The sequence below is a fragment of the Crotalus tigris genome, unplaced genomic scaffold, assembly GCF_016545835.1.
Source record: "Crotalus tigris isolate CLP2741 ecotype Arizona unplaced genomic scaffold, ASM1654583v1 scf7180000017666.379230911805:20528666, whole genome shotgun sequence".
Lineage (NCBI taxonomy): Eukaryota > Metazoa > Chordata > Lepidosauria > Squamata > Viperidae > Crotalus > Crotalus tigris.
This window is the reverse complement of record NW_024096552.1, coordinates 11,414,260-11,430,040: the sequence shown is the minus strand read 5'-3', so window position 1 is coordinate 11,430,040 and position 15,781 is coordinate 11,414,260. Positions and strand designations below refer to the sequence as shown.

Here is a 15,781-nt window from a genome sequence, read left to right as displayed (position 1 = left end):
AATTTAATCAAAAATAAATATAGTTTTTAGAATTGTAGTTTACTCAGTGTCACTTGGCTGAGATGGGCAGCTACAGAAATTGATTGATTGAATAAATGAATTAATGAACTTGTTGCACAGATTTATCAAAATGCTGCCTCTGTTTTGTTGCAGGAAGCCCCTAGAATAGGGGTAGGCAACCTTGGCTCTTTTATGACTCATGGACTTCAACCCCCAGAATTTCTGAGCCAGCTGTGTCATAAAAGAGCCAAGGTTGCCTACCCCTGTTCTAGGGGCTTCCTGCAATGTCAATGTAACTGCTGAAACTAGATTTATCGACATCCACATGTGTTTTTCTAGTGTTCCAATGAAGTTGAAATTTTAATTTGCAGGTAGTGCCTTTCATTTCAAAGAACTCTCAACATGGCCGAGAAGAGGAAGTGTCGCCAATATTCGACGGAATACCTAAAATTGGGATTCATTCCATCTCCTTCCAACATACAGTTTCCGTTTTGTCTTCTTTGTGAGAAAACATTTTCAAATGAAGCGATGAAGCCTTCCCGACTGAAAGAACATTTGGTAAGAATTCATTCGGATAAAGCCGACAAACCGGCATCGTTTTTCCAATCCTTAAAGGCCAAGTTTGAGGGTCGCAGCACAGTTGGGAAGTTATTTGGAAAATCGTCATTCAACGCCGACAAGGGGCTCATTTGTTCCTATGAAGTATCTTTGTTGATAGCAAAATGTGGCAAACCTCACACTATTGGAGAAATGCTAATTTTACCAGCAGTGAAACAGGTTATTGCCACCATGTTGGGGCCCAGCGCAAGCACTATCACTCAACCGATTCCTTTGAGAAATGACACCGTATCAAAAAGAATTGATGAAATGGCTGCTGATGTGGAAGAAAGGCTTATTGACACCTTGAAAAATACAGAATTCATGATGCAGATTGACGAGTCAACGATACATGAAGATGAAGCCTTGTTATCGGCTTATGTCCATTTCATCAACGGAAATGAAGAGATTGGGGAAGAACTGTTATTTGTTCGAAATTTAGCCACCGACACAAAAGGTTCTTCGATTTTTAAAAAGGTTGAAGAGTTTTTTAAAGAGAAAAACATCCCTTTGACAAACGTCGTGGCATGTGCAACCGATGGAGCTGCATCCATGGTTAGACGATATTGCGGATTTCAAGCTCATCTAAAATCGGTTGTACCTGGAGTTATGACTGTCCATTGTGTCGTTCATAGACAGAACCTTGTCTCAAAAAAATTGAGTGGCCGTTTGCACGAGTCTCTACATTACATCATTAATGCTGTGAATAAAATTAAGTTGAATGCCTTGAACAACCAACTTTTTCACAAGCTTTGTGAAGAAAATGACATGGAGTTTGAACGTCTCCTTTTGCACACCGAAGTAAGGTGGCTTTCAAAAGGAAAGTGTTTGCGGTGATCCCACGAACTTTTTGACACAGTTGTCGAATTTCTTGAATCCACTGACCCAAGTCTAAGCAGTTCTCTTAAACTTCGACGTCTGGATGTAGCTTATCTCGCTGATGTTTTTGACAAGCTGAATGAAGTGAACGTAAAGCTGCAAGGAGATAAAATCAATTTTCTTAAGGCCAAGGGAGTAATCTGCTCATTTATTTCTAAATTGGACCTCCTTGCAAGCAATATGAGTCGCCATGAGCTGTATCAGTTCCCAAGCCTTGGTAACGAATGTGAACTCCAAGGAGAAGATTTGGATGTTTTTTGCTGCCACTTGAAGCAACTAAAAGAAGATATGGAAACCAGATTCTATGATCTGATAAATCTGGAAGTGCCCACTTGGGTGCTAAATCCTTTCACAGCAGATTTTGCACAACTTCATCCCAAACTGCAAGAGCCACTGACAGATCTGAAATACGACTGTGAAGCCCAGTCACATTTTCAGAGTTATGGCTACGAAGCTCTTTGGCTGAAAATGAGGAACACTTACCCAATATTGTAGGAGGAAGTTAAGTTGCTTCTTTTAGTCTTTCCTTCCACTTACTTAGTGGAGAGGGGCTTCAGCGCTGTCCAACAGATCCTTTCTAAATCAAGGAACATGTTGAAGATCTCTGAGCACGGTGATTTAAGTATTAACAAAAGTGGTTCCAGACATCAAGAAATTGGCATCAGCTCACCAAGCACAAGGCAGCCATTGATGTTCTTCTTTTTTTTTGCTTTTTGTGTACGTATATTTTTTTCATTAATAATTGACTGAGCTTTTATCGTTGTATTTGCTTCGTTTTCGAATTTTTGTTGTGCTCTGTAAAACATTTTGTGTGTCTCTTTATATTGTACTTTTTAGCGTGCACTCCAGTTCAATATTAAATTTTCTTTGTGTATTTTTAATCCTTTTTACAGTGTGTGTGACTATATATACTTTCCTTGAATCTTAATTTAGTTTCAGAGTTTTCGTCTTGAAATTCTTAGTTCTTGCATTGTGGTTTGTTATTATGCCCTTTTTATATTTCTTTTTGCATCTTAAATTTCACTTGTAATTCAATCATTAAATGTTACTGTTTTCCTTTTGGGGCATTTCACTTTCTTTCAATTGAATTTTGTTTTCAGTGGTCATTACATTTAAGTGTCTTGAATAAATAAGATAATAATGAAATACATGTATCACAAAGTTTAGGAATAAAGTGACGGGTGGCACCAAAATTTTTCACACAGTTGAGATATGGGGAAAAGACTGGAAATAAATTATTTGCATCAATATGTCCTGATGACCATTTTAAAGAAAACAAAAAAGTGTTTGCATAAATTGAAGAATTATTTCCTATGTTGTGATTAAGAGGTTATGTTGGGAGAGGGGGGCGATGACAACTTACTCATTGGCTCAAGGGGACGATTCATTCAAAAAGGTTAAGAACCACTGATCTAGTCCAACCCCCTGCTCAGGCAGGAAACCCTATACCATTTCAGACAAATGGTTGTCCAGTCTCTTAAAAACTTCCAGTGTTGGAGCATTCACCGCTTCTGAAGGCAGGTTGTTCCACTTGTTAATTGTTCTAACTGTCAGGAAGTTCTCTTTGTTATGGGAACCGTCTGCTATATTCTTCTGCTACAATGTCCTTGGCATCCATCTCTCAGCAAACTTTTGAAGAACTGGAGAGGTTTCATTTCTTTAACTAACCCAGTCAAAAGCATAATCTCTCCTGCTTGCTTATTCTAATGGCAAGATGAAAACAAAGAGGCATGTAGCTGCCAAATTTTCACTCTTGACACTGTTTGGTTGGGTGGCCTATAGTATACACCTATAACAATGTCATTCTTTTTTCGTTTTATATTGACCCAAATGCATTCAAGATGGTTTTCACCATTTGTTCTGCTCTATTTCTGTACATATGTAGTTATTTCTTATATATAGTGCAATTCCACCTCCTCTTTTATTAGGCCTGTTTCTTTTATATTTAAATCCCTTTAACTCTATATGCAAATGCAACCAGTTACTCCACTGGACTTTGTCTTAGTCCTCTTGAACTCACAGTAAGCTGCTCTTCTCAGCAATCTCTGGTGCTATACAACCACAATGCAAATTCAACCAGTGACTCATCAATGCATTATACAGGTACTTCCTTTACTTAGGAAACATCTTGCTTTCCATTCCACTAATGGAAATCCCTTTCAATAATATCTTCTTTGTAGTTGCATATTTCTCAATGTCATATGATCTTTTCCTCCTTCCTATCAATATTAAGAATATTTCTAAACATACTGAAACAGAACAGTGACTTAGCCAGTGGCTAGAGACATCTGTAAGTCTATTTCATTTTAAATCAATCATTTAAATGGCCAACAATTGGCTTTGTTTAATTACACTTGGGGAGGCTTTGAAAAGCTTAGTTTTTCAACAACAGAATTCTAGGAGATTACTTTCTGAATATTAACAATGTAAATTCTGCGGAAATGTATTTTTTCTAAAGGAGAAGAAAGGGAGAAGAAAGGAATCCTGAATACAATGACATATTAGGAGAAAAATGTGTATAAGATCAAGAAGAAATTTCCAAAAATCAGAATGGAATTTAACTTTCTAAGGAAGAAAACCCAAACAAATCAACAGCTTTTGTGGGGGGAGGGAAACCCAGAAAAAGAAAACTCATATATAATGGTTGTGTATTTTGAAGATGGTAAGAAATATTAAGTTCTTCAAATAATTTCAAGAACAGAATCCAGCAAATACTTGCAATTTAGGCATCTTAATAGACATTTCTAATATCTTGATGGATATTGGGTGGAATTTGATAGCAACCAGTTCAATCCAAATGTTTCTTTGCTGCAACTGGAGAAATATCAAGGGAGGTAAGTGATACTAGCGCTGGAACTTTTACCTACAAAGGCAAGGGTTTAATTAGGTGTTTGGGATCAATAGACAGAATTACATTGCTTGAGTTGTACTTGTAAGTCAGTTGTAAATATGCAAGTGAAACTCATTTGTTTTATGTGGATATAAGAGAAATCCATCCCCTGTTCCAAATTAATCAAGCCATTGTTTGGATCTTAGGTCTATGCCAAGGATTATATTGATTTCAGAAAGCCTTCATAAATCAAATTATCAAACTGAAACCAATGAAGAAGCCAGACATGTTTTCCTTTCTAGCAATTACCAGTTTTAGGCACAAGTCAAATTGGTCAGCAACATCAGGTACACTACAGACTATGGGAACAAAACAGGAATAGGGCAAAGGGGATGAAATATTTCATTCTATTACTTCCCTTCCTACTTTCCCTCTCAGTTTCCTGAAGTCTGCTTTGTAGATGTGCATAGCTGTTTACTAGGAACTGTTTGCCTTTTCTCATGCTTCTTGTTCAATGTATTATTTATCATTTCTTTGAGGGAAGGATATAAAGATTTTATTAAGAGCTAAAGCTAAACTTGCTGTACTGTAGGGATGCTGCCAGTCTGTAGACTAGCAAGCTGTCCCTTTCTTGATGGATGCCCCAGAAAGTAATTGTGGGCAAAAGGCAGAATCAAAATATTTAGACCCTGCCTTTTCTTAAGCTCATGTAAAAAGTGTAATGAAAAGTGAAGGCCAAGAGAATCTGAGGACAAACATTAAAAAAAATGGAAGAATTAATATATCTCTTCAGAGATGCATGGGAGGTTAGTTAATTATCTGCTTGGTATTTTGAAACCGCTGCAGGCGTATGCATACAACACTTAACACCAGTGAACAATCAGGCCCATCAGAGTGCTTGTTGTGCTAGAATAATTGCCTTTCTTGGGTATATTGTCAGCCAGCAATCATAAGGCCAAGTGCCTTTTGTTACCTGATAAGTATGATAATGATTCAATGAGGCATGCCCTGTAGAGTCTTACTGCAATTATGTAATCTATTGTTAGAAGCCTGGGGAAAAGGGGGGAAAGTGATACATTTAACAGGGTGTGCAAGTTGAAGATGTCACTCCTGCTGCTAGAATAGTTTACTAGCCAATCCGATTGCTCAAGTACTATATGAATGGTTATGCTCATGCAGCTTACCATTAGGTTGGAAGAGCACAGAAAACATCTATGCTGGCTACCTGTTGGAAATGTTGGAGTATGAAATGTCAAAACACTTACAGGACGGTAAAATATTTTTTTATAAAACAAAAGAGAATAAAGTGCATGCCTACAACCAAAACAGTGATTTGAAACACAGTCAAGTCTCAGAATCCTAACACAGTTGTAACATCAGAGTAATCCTCTCTCATCTGAAGAGAAATTAAATCAGACTATTAAAAAAATGAGACAGATATAAGCAACCGCAAAGGATCCTGGGAGTTGTAGAAGTAAAAATATATATTCTAAATGTAAATAATCAATCAAAACTAAATTATGACATAATTCCAATGACAAGTGAGTATGTTAAATAGCTAATGATGTTAAACAAGAGCTGGAAAATGAATTGTTCCTAATAGGTGTTCAAGAGTCAAGATGATGGCAGCCACTGCACAATTAAAGCTGCCATCTTGACTTTATTTTATCCCTTCTCCCATCCCATAAACATTCCAGGGAAGAAAGTGCCCTGGCCTACTTTGGTGGAATTGCTTTGTACATTTTTAATTAATTTTGCATATTAAGCTTATTTTACATTCCGAGCATATTGTTTCACTCTTGGAATATTTGTCTGCTTTACAAATTCTTAATTTAATATTTGTGTATACTAAATTTAATTTATTACTTTTTTGATATTTAATGCTTGCATTATTTTGGGGTGGTAACAGTGGGACACTCTTTCATTTTAATTGTATTTTAGTAATCTGTCTTTTTTTTAAAAAAAAAAAGAGCAAGAAAGCGATTAATACTAATTGAAAGTGATAACCATGAGCAAATGTTGGTATTAGAAAGTTGTGTGTGAGTGTGTGTGTGTGTGAGTTTGTGTGTGTGTGTATATACCAGGTTTTCCTGAAAATAAGACCTGGTCTTATTTTTTTTTTTACTTATTTATTTATTTATTTATGCTTCCAAGAGAGGTACCAGGTCTTATTTTTGGGAGTGTCTTTTCCATGGTCTCACCACACGGTGGCAGCACCAACAGCCCTGCCCAGATAAAAGAAAATGCCTCTGCAGCTGAGAGTGGAGCTCCAGATTGATGCGCACAGCACCCTCTGGCCTGCCTTTCGCCATCATAGGCCTTCCGGAAAGACTTCTACAGCCGAGAACTGAGCTACAAATTGAATCTCGGCTGCTGAGACCTTTCCAGAAGACCTCTGATGGCGAAATGCAGGCTGGGGGAGGGCGGGATCCAGAGCTCCATTTTCAGCTGCAGAGGCATTTCCTGAAGGTCTCTGATGGCAAAATGCAGGCTGGGGTGCGGCGAAGAAGAAGTAGGCCAGCGAGGTAAGGCAGATATCAATTCATGAGAAGCCTGGCTGCAACGGTAAGCAGGTGTAGGGCATGTGGGACAAAAGGACCTAAGCATTAGCAATTAGCATCCAGAGGAGCATAGATTAACTCCAAGATTAACATCAGACTATTAATCAAGTAACCTATGCACCAATCAAGAAACTGCTAAACAAGCCAATGGTAAACAACCCAACCAAAGAACCTTTAAGACCACCCCCACCAATACTGGCAAGACAGATCATTAGAATATATACTGAGAGCAAACCCTACTGCTTACTAACACTGAAGATATTATCTAGTTTGGGTAATGAAATTAGAAAACATCCAAGCTCAGAGAGCAGCACGGACCCTCTTTATATGAGTATGAATCTGAATATAAATATAAATATGTATAATTTGTGATCTGTTCATGGTATGTATTGTAATTATTTCCCTGATTTGTTAAATACAAACCTTCTAATAACCTGCATTTATTGCCAAAGGAAAGATTTCATAGCAGATGTCTGTTTAACAATTTAAATCTCATTAGGGCTGTCAAGGGACCAGAGACTAATAGTAAAGGAATGTCAAATATTCAGTACTCCTGCCAATACCCTTAGGATCAGAATGTGTCATGTGGACTAAGAAGGCTCTCTCACCTTAAATGGGAAACATAACTTCCTACAAATGATCATGCATAATTTTTGAGATGAAACCTGAGCCTCCTCAAATTTTTTCCAGATAATCAGTGCCTTGAAATGAAAGTTCATATAAAATGCCACCAATATATATGGTCTGTTATGTTGTTCAGCTCTGAAAAGTTAGAAGGAATTGAATGCTTTATTAACATTTGTAGGGTTTACAATCTGTATCTGAACTTGCTGTATAGAGCACCTGATATGATACAGTATATGTCAGATGAAGAGTGAAATGGTGAGATATAATTTACAGAAATCCATATTAGATTAGTTGTCATCTGGGGCACTAAGGAGTGAGGTAGATGTTGACATTCTTGGACATCTGGTGACAAGTAAGATACAGGACTCAGAGCTGATAGGTAAGCAACCAAGGGCTAATAGTCATAGTGCTACTGGAATAAAAGTGATTTGCCTATCACAAATATATGAAGACTGAAAACAAAGAAATGATCTGTTAATACAAATCAAATCCAAAAAGTAGAAGAAATATGAAAAGAATATATCAGTTCTAGAAAGAACAACATCCAGAAACAAAAATAATGGGACAGAAGTTAGGAATTCAATGTTAATTTATAATACATAATAAAGTAAGGTGACCAACTGTCCTCCTTTAGGCAGGACAGTCCTCCTTTTGTAAGATCTGTCCTCCCTCAAAAAGTGTCCTCCTAAATGTCCTCCTTTTTGATATTTGAAGACTAATCTGCAGGGCTTTTTTTTTCTCATAGAACACTCAGAACGGCGTTCCAGCACCTTTTTTATGGTTTTTTTTCAACTTTTGCATGAGCTGTGCTACTCCCCCTATTGGCTTTCGAAAGCCAATAGGAATTGCTGCTCAGTGGCCAAAACACCTGGCCGGCAAACTTTGCACATGCAAGTTGTCTGCAGCGAAGGCAAATTGGCAGGAACTTTGCACCCCTCCCTGCTACTCAACACCATCTCCTAGTTAGTCCCAAAGATACCTGGAAGAGACTAACTTCCATTTAGGGATGAAAAAATCAAAAAAAGAGGAAATGCCATTTCAACGATAAATTAAATAAGGAATTTCTATTCATCACATCAAAAAAGGATAACATTGTTTTCTGCAATATTTGCAGCGGAGAATTTTGTATTGCAGTTGGGGGCAGAGCAGCTATTACAAAACACTTGACCACCAAGAAACATAAGCAATCATCAGATGCATCTGCTTCCAGTTGTAAAGTAACAAGTTTTTTTAAAACTTTGAAATATTCTGAAGATGAAAAACAGTTAGTTGCAATGGATGGAACATTTTCATTCCATACCATACCATAATTCACAATCAAAGTTTTCGTAGTATGGATTGTACAACTAAATTATTGAAAAAGTTTCACAATGCTAAATTTTCATGTGCCAGGACAAAATGTGAGGCTATTATTAAATCTGTATTTAAAAATCACTGTGACAAAATACTTACAGCCCAAGTTATCACCAGCCAGAAGAAAAGCGAGGAACCACAGTGCTCCACTAAACAGCTGATTGTCAACAGCATGCTGAAACTGGGCGAGCCTGCTCTTTCATTCCTTTTCCTTTTGGACCTAGAACTGTTGTTCCCCTGATTGGGAAGAGCTATGAAATAAAGACCCCAGAAGGAGTAGGAGAGAAGGCAGTTAAAAGCGGCGAGCAACTACAGGAGGGGGAGGGATTTTAAAGAAGATAAAAGAACTTTTAAAAATTGAATTTAGACTGACTCAAAGAAAGACTATCCTACAGGATGTGAAAAAAAAGTTTTTAGATATAATTCCTAGGGTAAATAACCTATAAAGAACTTTAAAAGAAAAACTTTGTAATAATCTTTTAAAACCAAATATTGACAAAACAGTGTATGAAGACATCTACTGGTGAAAAGAGATACTACAGTAATATTAAATAATAAAAGAACCTGAAAGTGTTTGACCTTGAAAAAACACCTAGTGTAAACAAAGTGCCTTTGTGTGAGTTTATAAGTGAAAACACTTTCTACAATTATATCTGTTGACTCTTGATATAACCAAAACAGGAATTACTTGGAGACAGCAGGTGTTTACATCTGTGACTCGACTGGAAATTTTGGATTTGGCTAAAGTAGTTGGCTCATTCATTTTGGCTGGATTTTAGCCTAAGATAGTTGGCTTTTTTTCTTTTTTTCTTTTTTTACTTTGTTTTCTTTCCTTGAGATACTGGATTTAGCCTAAAGTAGTTGGCTCCTTTTACAGTTTGGATTTTAGCCTAAGTTAGTTGGCTGGAAAAATGAGTACATCAAATTTCATCAGACTTATGAAACAGACTTCCTTTGCACCCTCTGTTGGAACATATAGCCCAACAAGCCAGGGATCTATTGAAACAATGTTGCAGCATGATAAAATAAGCATTGCTCAAAATGAGATGCAAACTACATTAAAATTAATTCAAGAATCAATACAAAAAAACCATGAAGAGACAAAAAGTAATTCTGATAAATTAAATGAACAAATCTTGGACATAAAGACACAATTTTAAGTCCACCATCAAATGATTGTTAAAAATGAACAAAGAATTCAGAAAATGGAAAATAAATCAGATGATATTGACAAAAATGGAAATACTAATACAAGAAAATGAAAAATTAGAACAAGCAAACCAAAATCTAGAACAATGGTTCTCAACCTTCCTAATGCCGCGACCCTTTCATACAGTTCCTCATGTTGTGGTGACCCCCCAACCCCCCATCCAGCTGGCCGGGGGGGGGAATATCAAAAACTTGACCAAAAAAAGGAAAAAATGGGAAAGTATAGGTAGTCCTCAACTTACAACAATTTGTTTAGTGACTGTTAAAAGTTACAACAGCACTGGAAAAGCTAATTAATGATCATTTTTCACACTTATGATTGTTGCGGCATCCCCAGGGTCATGTAATTTACATTCGGATGCTTGACAACTGATTCATACTTATGACATTCACAGTGTCACAGGGTCACGTGATCAATGGCCAGGGGGCATGGCCAGCTGATCACTCAGGTTGCAGAGTGCCTGTGGGGGGGAATCTGTGGGTCTCAGGGATGGGACTGGGGTGGGTGCCTGCCTTCCTTCCCTCCTTTGTCCCTTCTTTCCTTCTTTTCTTCCTTTCCTTCACCTCCCTTAGTCTCTTCCTCCTTCCCACCTTCTCTCCCATTGTCCCTTCCTTCCTTCTTTCCTTCCTTTCCTTCACCTTAGTCTCTTCCTCCTTCCCACTCTCTCCCATTATCCCTTCCTTCCTTCCTTCCTTTTCTTCACCTCCTGCTTAGTCTCTTTCTCCTTCCCTCCCCCTCTCCCATTGTCCCTTCCTTCCTTCTTTCCTTCCTTTCCTTCCCCTCCCTCTTAGTCTCTTCCTCTTTCCCTCCCTCTCTCCTCTTGTCCCTTCCTTCCTTCTTTCCTTCCTTCCTTCCTTTCCTCTTTGTCCCTTCCTCCCTTCCCTCCCTTCCATTGTTCCTTCCTTCCTTTCCTCTCTCATTGTTCCTTACTTCCATCCCTCTTCATTTCTTCCCTCCTCCCCCCGCATGCCCAGGAAGGGACAAGGGGAGGAGGATAGGCTGCCAGCATGGCTGGGGGCTTTGCTGCTGACAAACCTGCCTGTGCACAGGCAGTGACAAGAAACTCAGCTTCGCCAAAAGACATGCCGCTTGCTAAGTTAGCAGAAGCTCCAGGATCAGCGCCGGGCTACAGCTGATTTGCACATCTGCTAAATTAGCAAGCAGCTTGTTTTCTATCAAAGCTCAAGCAAGTTTGCTGGGCAGGAGCCAAGGAGAGCAGCTACAGCTGCAGAAGCGCGGATCAGCTGTAGAGGCTCGCCCCGATCCTGGACAAGAGGGAGGGAAGGAAGGAGGGAAGGACAGAAGGGACAAGAGGAGAGAGGGAGGGAAGGAGGGACAAAGATGGAGATGAAGGAAAGGAAGGAAGGAAGGGACAATGGGAGAGGAGGGAAGGAAAGGAAGTTCCAGCCAGGAGAGGCTTGCCAGCCCAGCTGCCAAGAAACAGAAGAGCACAGAGCCAAGGAGAAGAAGGTGGCAGTTTCCTCCCAAAGGGGGCTCCTTTTCTCCACCCCTTCCCTGGGTTTGTGGGGAATTTCTCGTCACCAACACTGACAGGTGCTGCTTTGAGCCTGCCGTGAGCTTTCTCGTCCCCTTTGCTTCTCTCCCCCTCGCTTTTGTGAGGATTGTGGTGCCCTTGGGAAGCCTATCAAAGCTTAGGAGAGGTGGAGGAGTCCCTTCCTCCTTGCCTCCCTCTCTCCCTGTCAAGCCCCGGCAGGCTCAACATGAACAGGCGGAAGAGGAGATGAGGACGGGCGGGGTGGCAAAGGAGACCTGCAGCCGTGGCCAGACCTCCTGGCTGACAAGCGCAAGTTCGGGGGTCACTAGCTGACGGGCTCAAGAGTTGGGTGCTGCATGGCCTCCCCTTGGCTGACCTGCATGCATGAGAAGAAGTCAATCTGCTTGCTGCACAATGAGTCCCTGGGGAGGGCAGGGCCTTGCTCTGCACCTGCGCTCTTCATGCGCCCCCTGCAGGGCACATTTGATAGAGTTCGTGCAGACTGCCGCCAAGCAGCATATTTTCCAGAAACAAGTGAGGTGGAGCAGAGGAGGGGGAGGGAGAGAAGGCGGTTGACAAGCCCTGCCTAAGACCAACGGAAATATGTGTTTTCTGATAGTCTTAGGTGACCCCTGTGAAAGGATCGTGCGACCCCCAAAAGGACCCACAAGTTGGGAACTGCTGATCTAGAAGGTACGGTGGTGATCTTAGAAATGGAGAAAGCGGATCACTACTTAAGATTTCAAAATATTCCCGAAGATAGAGAAGAAAATATAGCAGTTGTGATTATTGGTCTTCTGGCAAAGGCTTTGAAAGCAGACAGAGCAGAGATACAAATGGAGATAGATGAAATATTTCGAATGAATTCAAGTTATGCAAGGAAATATAAACTACCCAGAGAATATAAAGAAAACAACAAGAGATGAAATATTGAGAAAAGTTAGAGATGAGCCATTACAATACAAGGACAAAGAAATTGTAGTGTTGAAGCAAATACCCAAAAGAGTAAGAGATACTCAAAGACAATATCATTTCCTAACTACAAAACTGATTGCAAAAGGCATAAATTTCAGATGGTTAATACGAGAAGGGATTTTAATCAACTGGAATAATACAAGATACCAATTGGATTCAGTTTGGAAAGCAGAAACTTTTGATGAAAGAAATCAAGCATTATTAGATGAAGGAGTGCAACATCAACAAGAGAAGAGAAAAGATCAGAAACAAATAAAAGAAGCAACTGAAGAAGTAATTATACAAACAGGAGAGCAGAAAGAGAAATTGGATCAAGAGAGTGAAGGAACCACCAGAGAACAGAGGATTATGAGATCGACTAGACCTAAATATAAATAATTGAAATGGAGAAAGAAAACTGATTTTTTCAGTGAATATAAATGGACTAAACTCCACATCAAAAAGAAACATTTTTTAGAAATCTATAGAAATTAAATATAGATATAATTTGTTTGCAAGAGACACATATAAAAAGACAATATTATAAGCTGTTAGAATACCCCAAAATTGGGAAATTTTACCATGCATCAGCACAACAGAAAAAAGAGGTGTTGCTGTATATATTAAAGAGTCAATAGCTTATAAAATGATATATTCAGATGAAAAAGGAAGAACTATACTTACATCAAAAACAAACATTGTTGGTAGTAATCTACACACCAAATAATAACCAGGAAAAATTCTATCGAAATCTCCATAGAAAAATAATAGAAATGGAGTACCAAAATATTTGTTTAGTAGGAGACTTTGATGCAATAGTGGATTAGACTATAAAAGTAGTAAAACAGGAAAAACTGGAAAAAAAGATTATCTAAGACCTTTTTTAATATGATAGAAAAAATTGGAGTACAAGATGTTTGGAGGGAAATCAATCCAGGAAAATTACAATACATTACAATACAATAAAATTACATTTTATTCAAACAGCCAAAAATCTTGATCCAGAATCAACATGATCTGGATGACATCTGAACTGAGGACAAATATGCAAGAAATTGAAATAGAACCAGGTACATGGGGAGATCACAAGCCTTTAAAAGTGACATGAATACCAAAAAAATCAAGATGGACTTTGAACCAATCTATATTAAAAGAAAGAGAATTTGTAGAACTAGCAAAAAACAAAATGGAGTTTTTCTTCAAAGAAAACAAAAAAGAAGATACAACATTACAAAATGTATGGGATACAGCCAAAGCATACTTTAGAGGTATATATGGCAAAAAAAAACAAACAGAAAAGACAGCAATAAATACTATCAAAAGAAAAATTTGAAAAACTAGAATCAGAACTGCAAATGAACCCGCAAAATAAGATTCTGAAAAGAGAAATGGAAACAATAAAACACAAATTAAATCTGTTGGATTCAGAAAAATTGGCATACCAAATAAAAAGAGCAAAACAAAACTTTTTTGAAAATGCAAATAAACCAGGAATATGGTTAGCTTATAAACTTAAAAAACAGAAGGAGAAGAAAATGATAAATAATTTAGTAGATGAAAAAGGTTGCCTACAATTTAAAAATGAAGAATAAAAAAGATAATTAAAGAATATTACAAGAAACTATGTGACACAGAAGAAATTCTAAGAGAGAGAATGATCCAATATCTGGAAGAAAATAATCATCTAAAAATTTCAGAAACCTGTAAGATTATGTTAGAGGAAAAAATAACAATGATGGAAATAACAGAAGACATAAGAAGACAAAAAACAAGAAAACACCAGAGCCAGATGGACTACCGGCAGAGTTATATAAAGTTTTACAAGATATACTAAGTGAACCACTGAAAGACATTTGCAATGAACATTTGTTGGAGGCTAAACTCCCAAATACATGGATAGAAGGAAATATTACCTTAATATCAAAAGAAGACACAGACCTACACAGATAAAAAATTATAGACCGGTATCGTTACTAAATGTGGATTATAAAATTTTTACTTCAATAATGGCAGAGAGACTGCAAAGATTCCTAACTGAATTTATACATTCAGACCAAAATGGTTTTTTGCCAAAGAGACACATTAAAAATAATTTAAGAGTGATAATGGATGTATTGGATTATATCCAGGGAGACAATTGGCACTAATATTCCTAGATGTTCAAAAGGCATTTGATAATGTTTCCTGGCGATTTATGATTCAGCAATTAAAAATAATGGACTTTTGACAGAACTTTATAAATATGATAAAAACAATATACAATAAACAAACAGCAAAAGTGATTGTGAATGGAGTCTATACTCAAAACTTTGAGATAAGAAAAGGCACAAGGCAAGGATGTCCATTATCTCTATTGCTATTTATTTTCACTTTGGAAGTTCTAAATAGAAATATTAGACAAGATATAGAAATTAAAGGACTAGAAATAAAAAGCAAAACATATAAATTACAAGCATTTACTGATGATTTGCTGTTTATTTTAGAAGAACCTTTGGAGATGATTCCTAAACTATTGGGAAAGATAAAACAATAATGAGAAATGGCAGGACTGAAAATAAACAGAGAAAAAACCAAAGTAATAGTTAAAAACCTGTCGGAAAAAACAGAATTGCAAATAGTTAAAAAGGTCAAATATCTGGGAATAATGGAAAAACCTGCAATTGTCAATATTATTAAGAATTGATATAGTGAAAATGAACATACTACCAAAAATCTTATTCTTATTCCAAACGATACCTATAAAACTTGAGAAAAATTTTTTTGATGACTTAAATTTATTAATCTTGAAATTTATTTGGCAAGGAAAGAAAGCTAGAATTAAGATGCCAAGAAAAATGGAGGTCTTGGTTTACCAGAGTGGGTTTTATATTATCAAGCATCTGCATTAACATGGGTGAAACAATGGATAACTCTTAGAAATAAAAGGCTGTTATATCTAGAGGAGCATGATTTAATAATAATAATAATAATAGTAGTAGTAGTAGTAGTAGTAGTAGTAGTAGTAGTAGTAGTAGTAAAGTTGGAAGGGACCTTGGAGGTCATCTAGTCCAACCCCCTGCTCAGGCAGGAAACCCTATACCATTTCGAACAAATGGCTGTCCAGTCTCTTCTTAAAAACTTCCAGTGTTGGAGCATTCACCACTTCTGGAGGCAGGTTGTTCCACTGGTTAATTGTTCTAACTGTCAGGAAGTTTCTCCTTAGTTCTAGGTTGCTTCTCTCCTTGATTAGTTTCCACCCGTTGCTTCTTGTCCTGCCTTCAGGCGCTTTGGTAAAT

At 37.7% G+C, this 15,781-nt stretch overlaps 1 pseudogene; it reads left to right on the top strand.

Annotated features, from left to right (window-relative positions):
• Positions 1-302: 302 nt before the first annotated feature.
• On the top strand, positions 303-4,688 carry LOC120305047 (annotated as a pseudogene).
• The last annotated feature ends 11,093 nt before the right edge of the window (positions 4,689-15,781 follow it).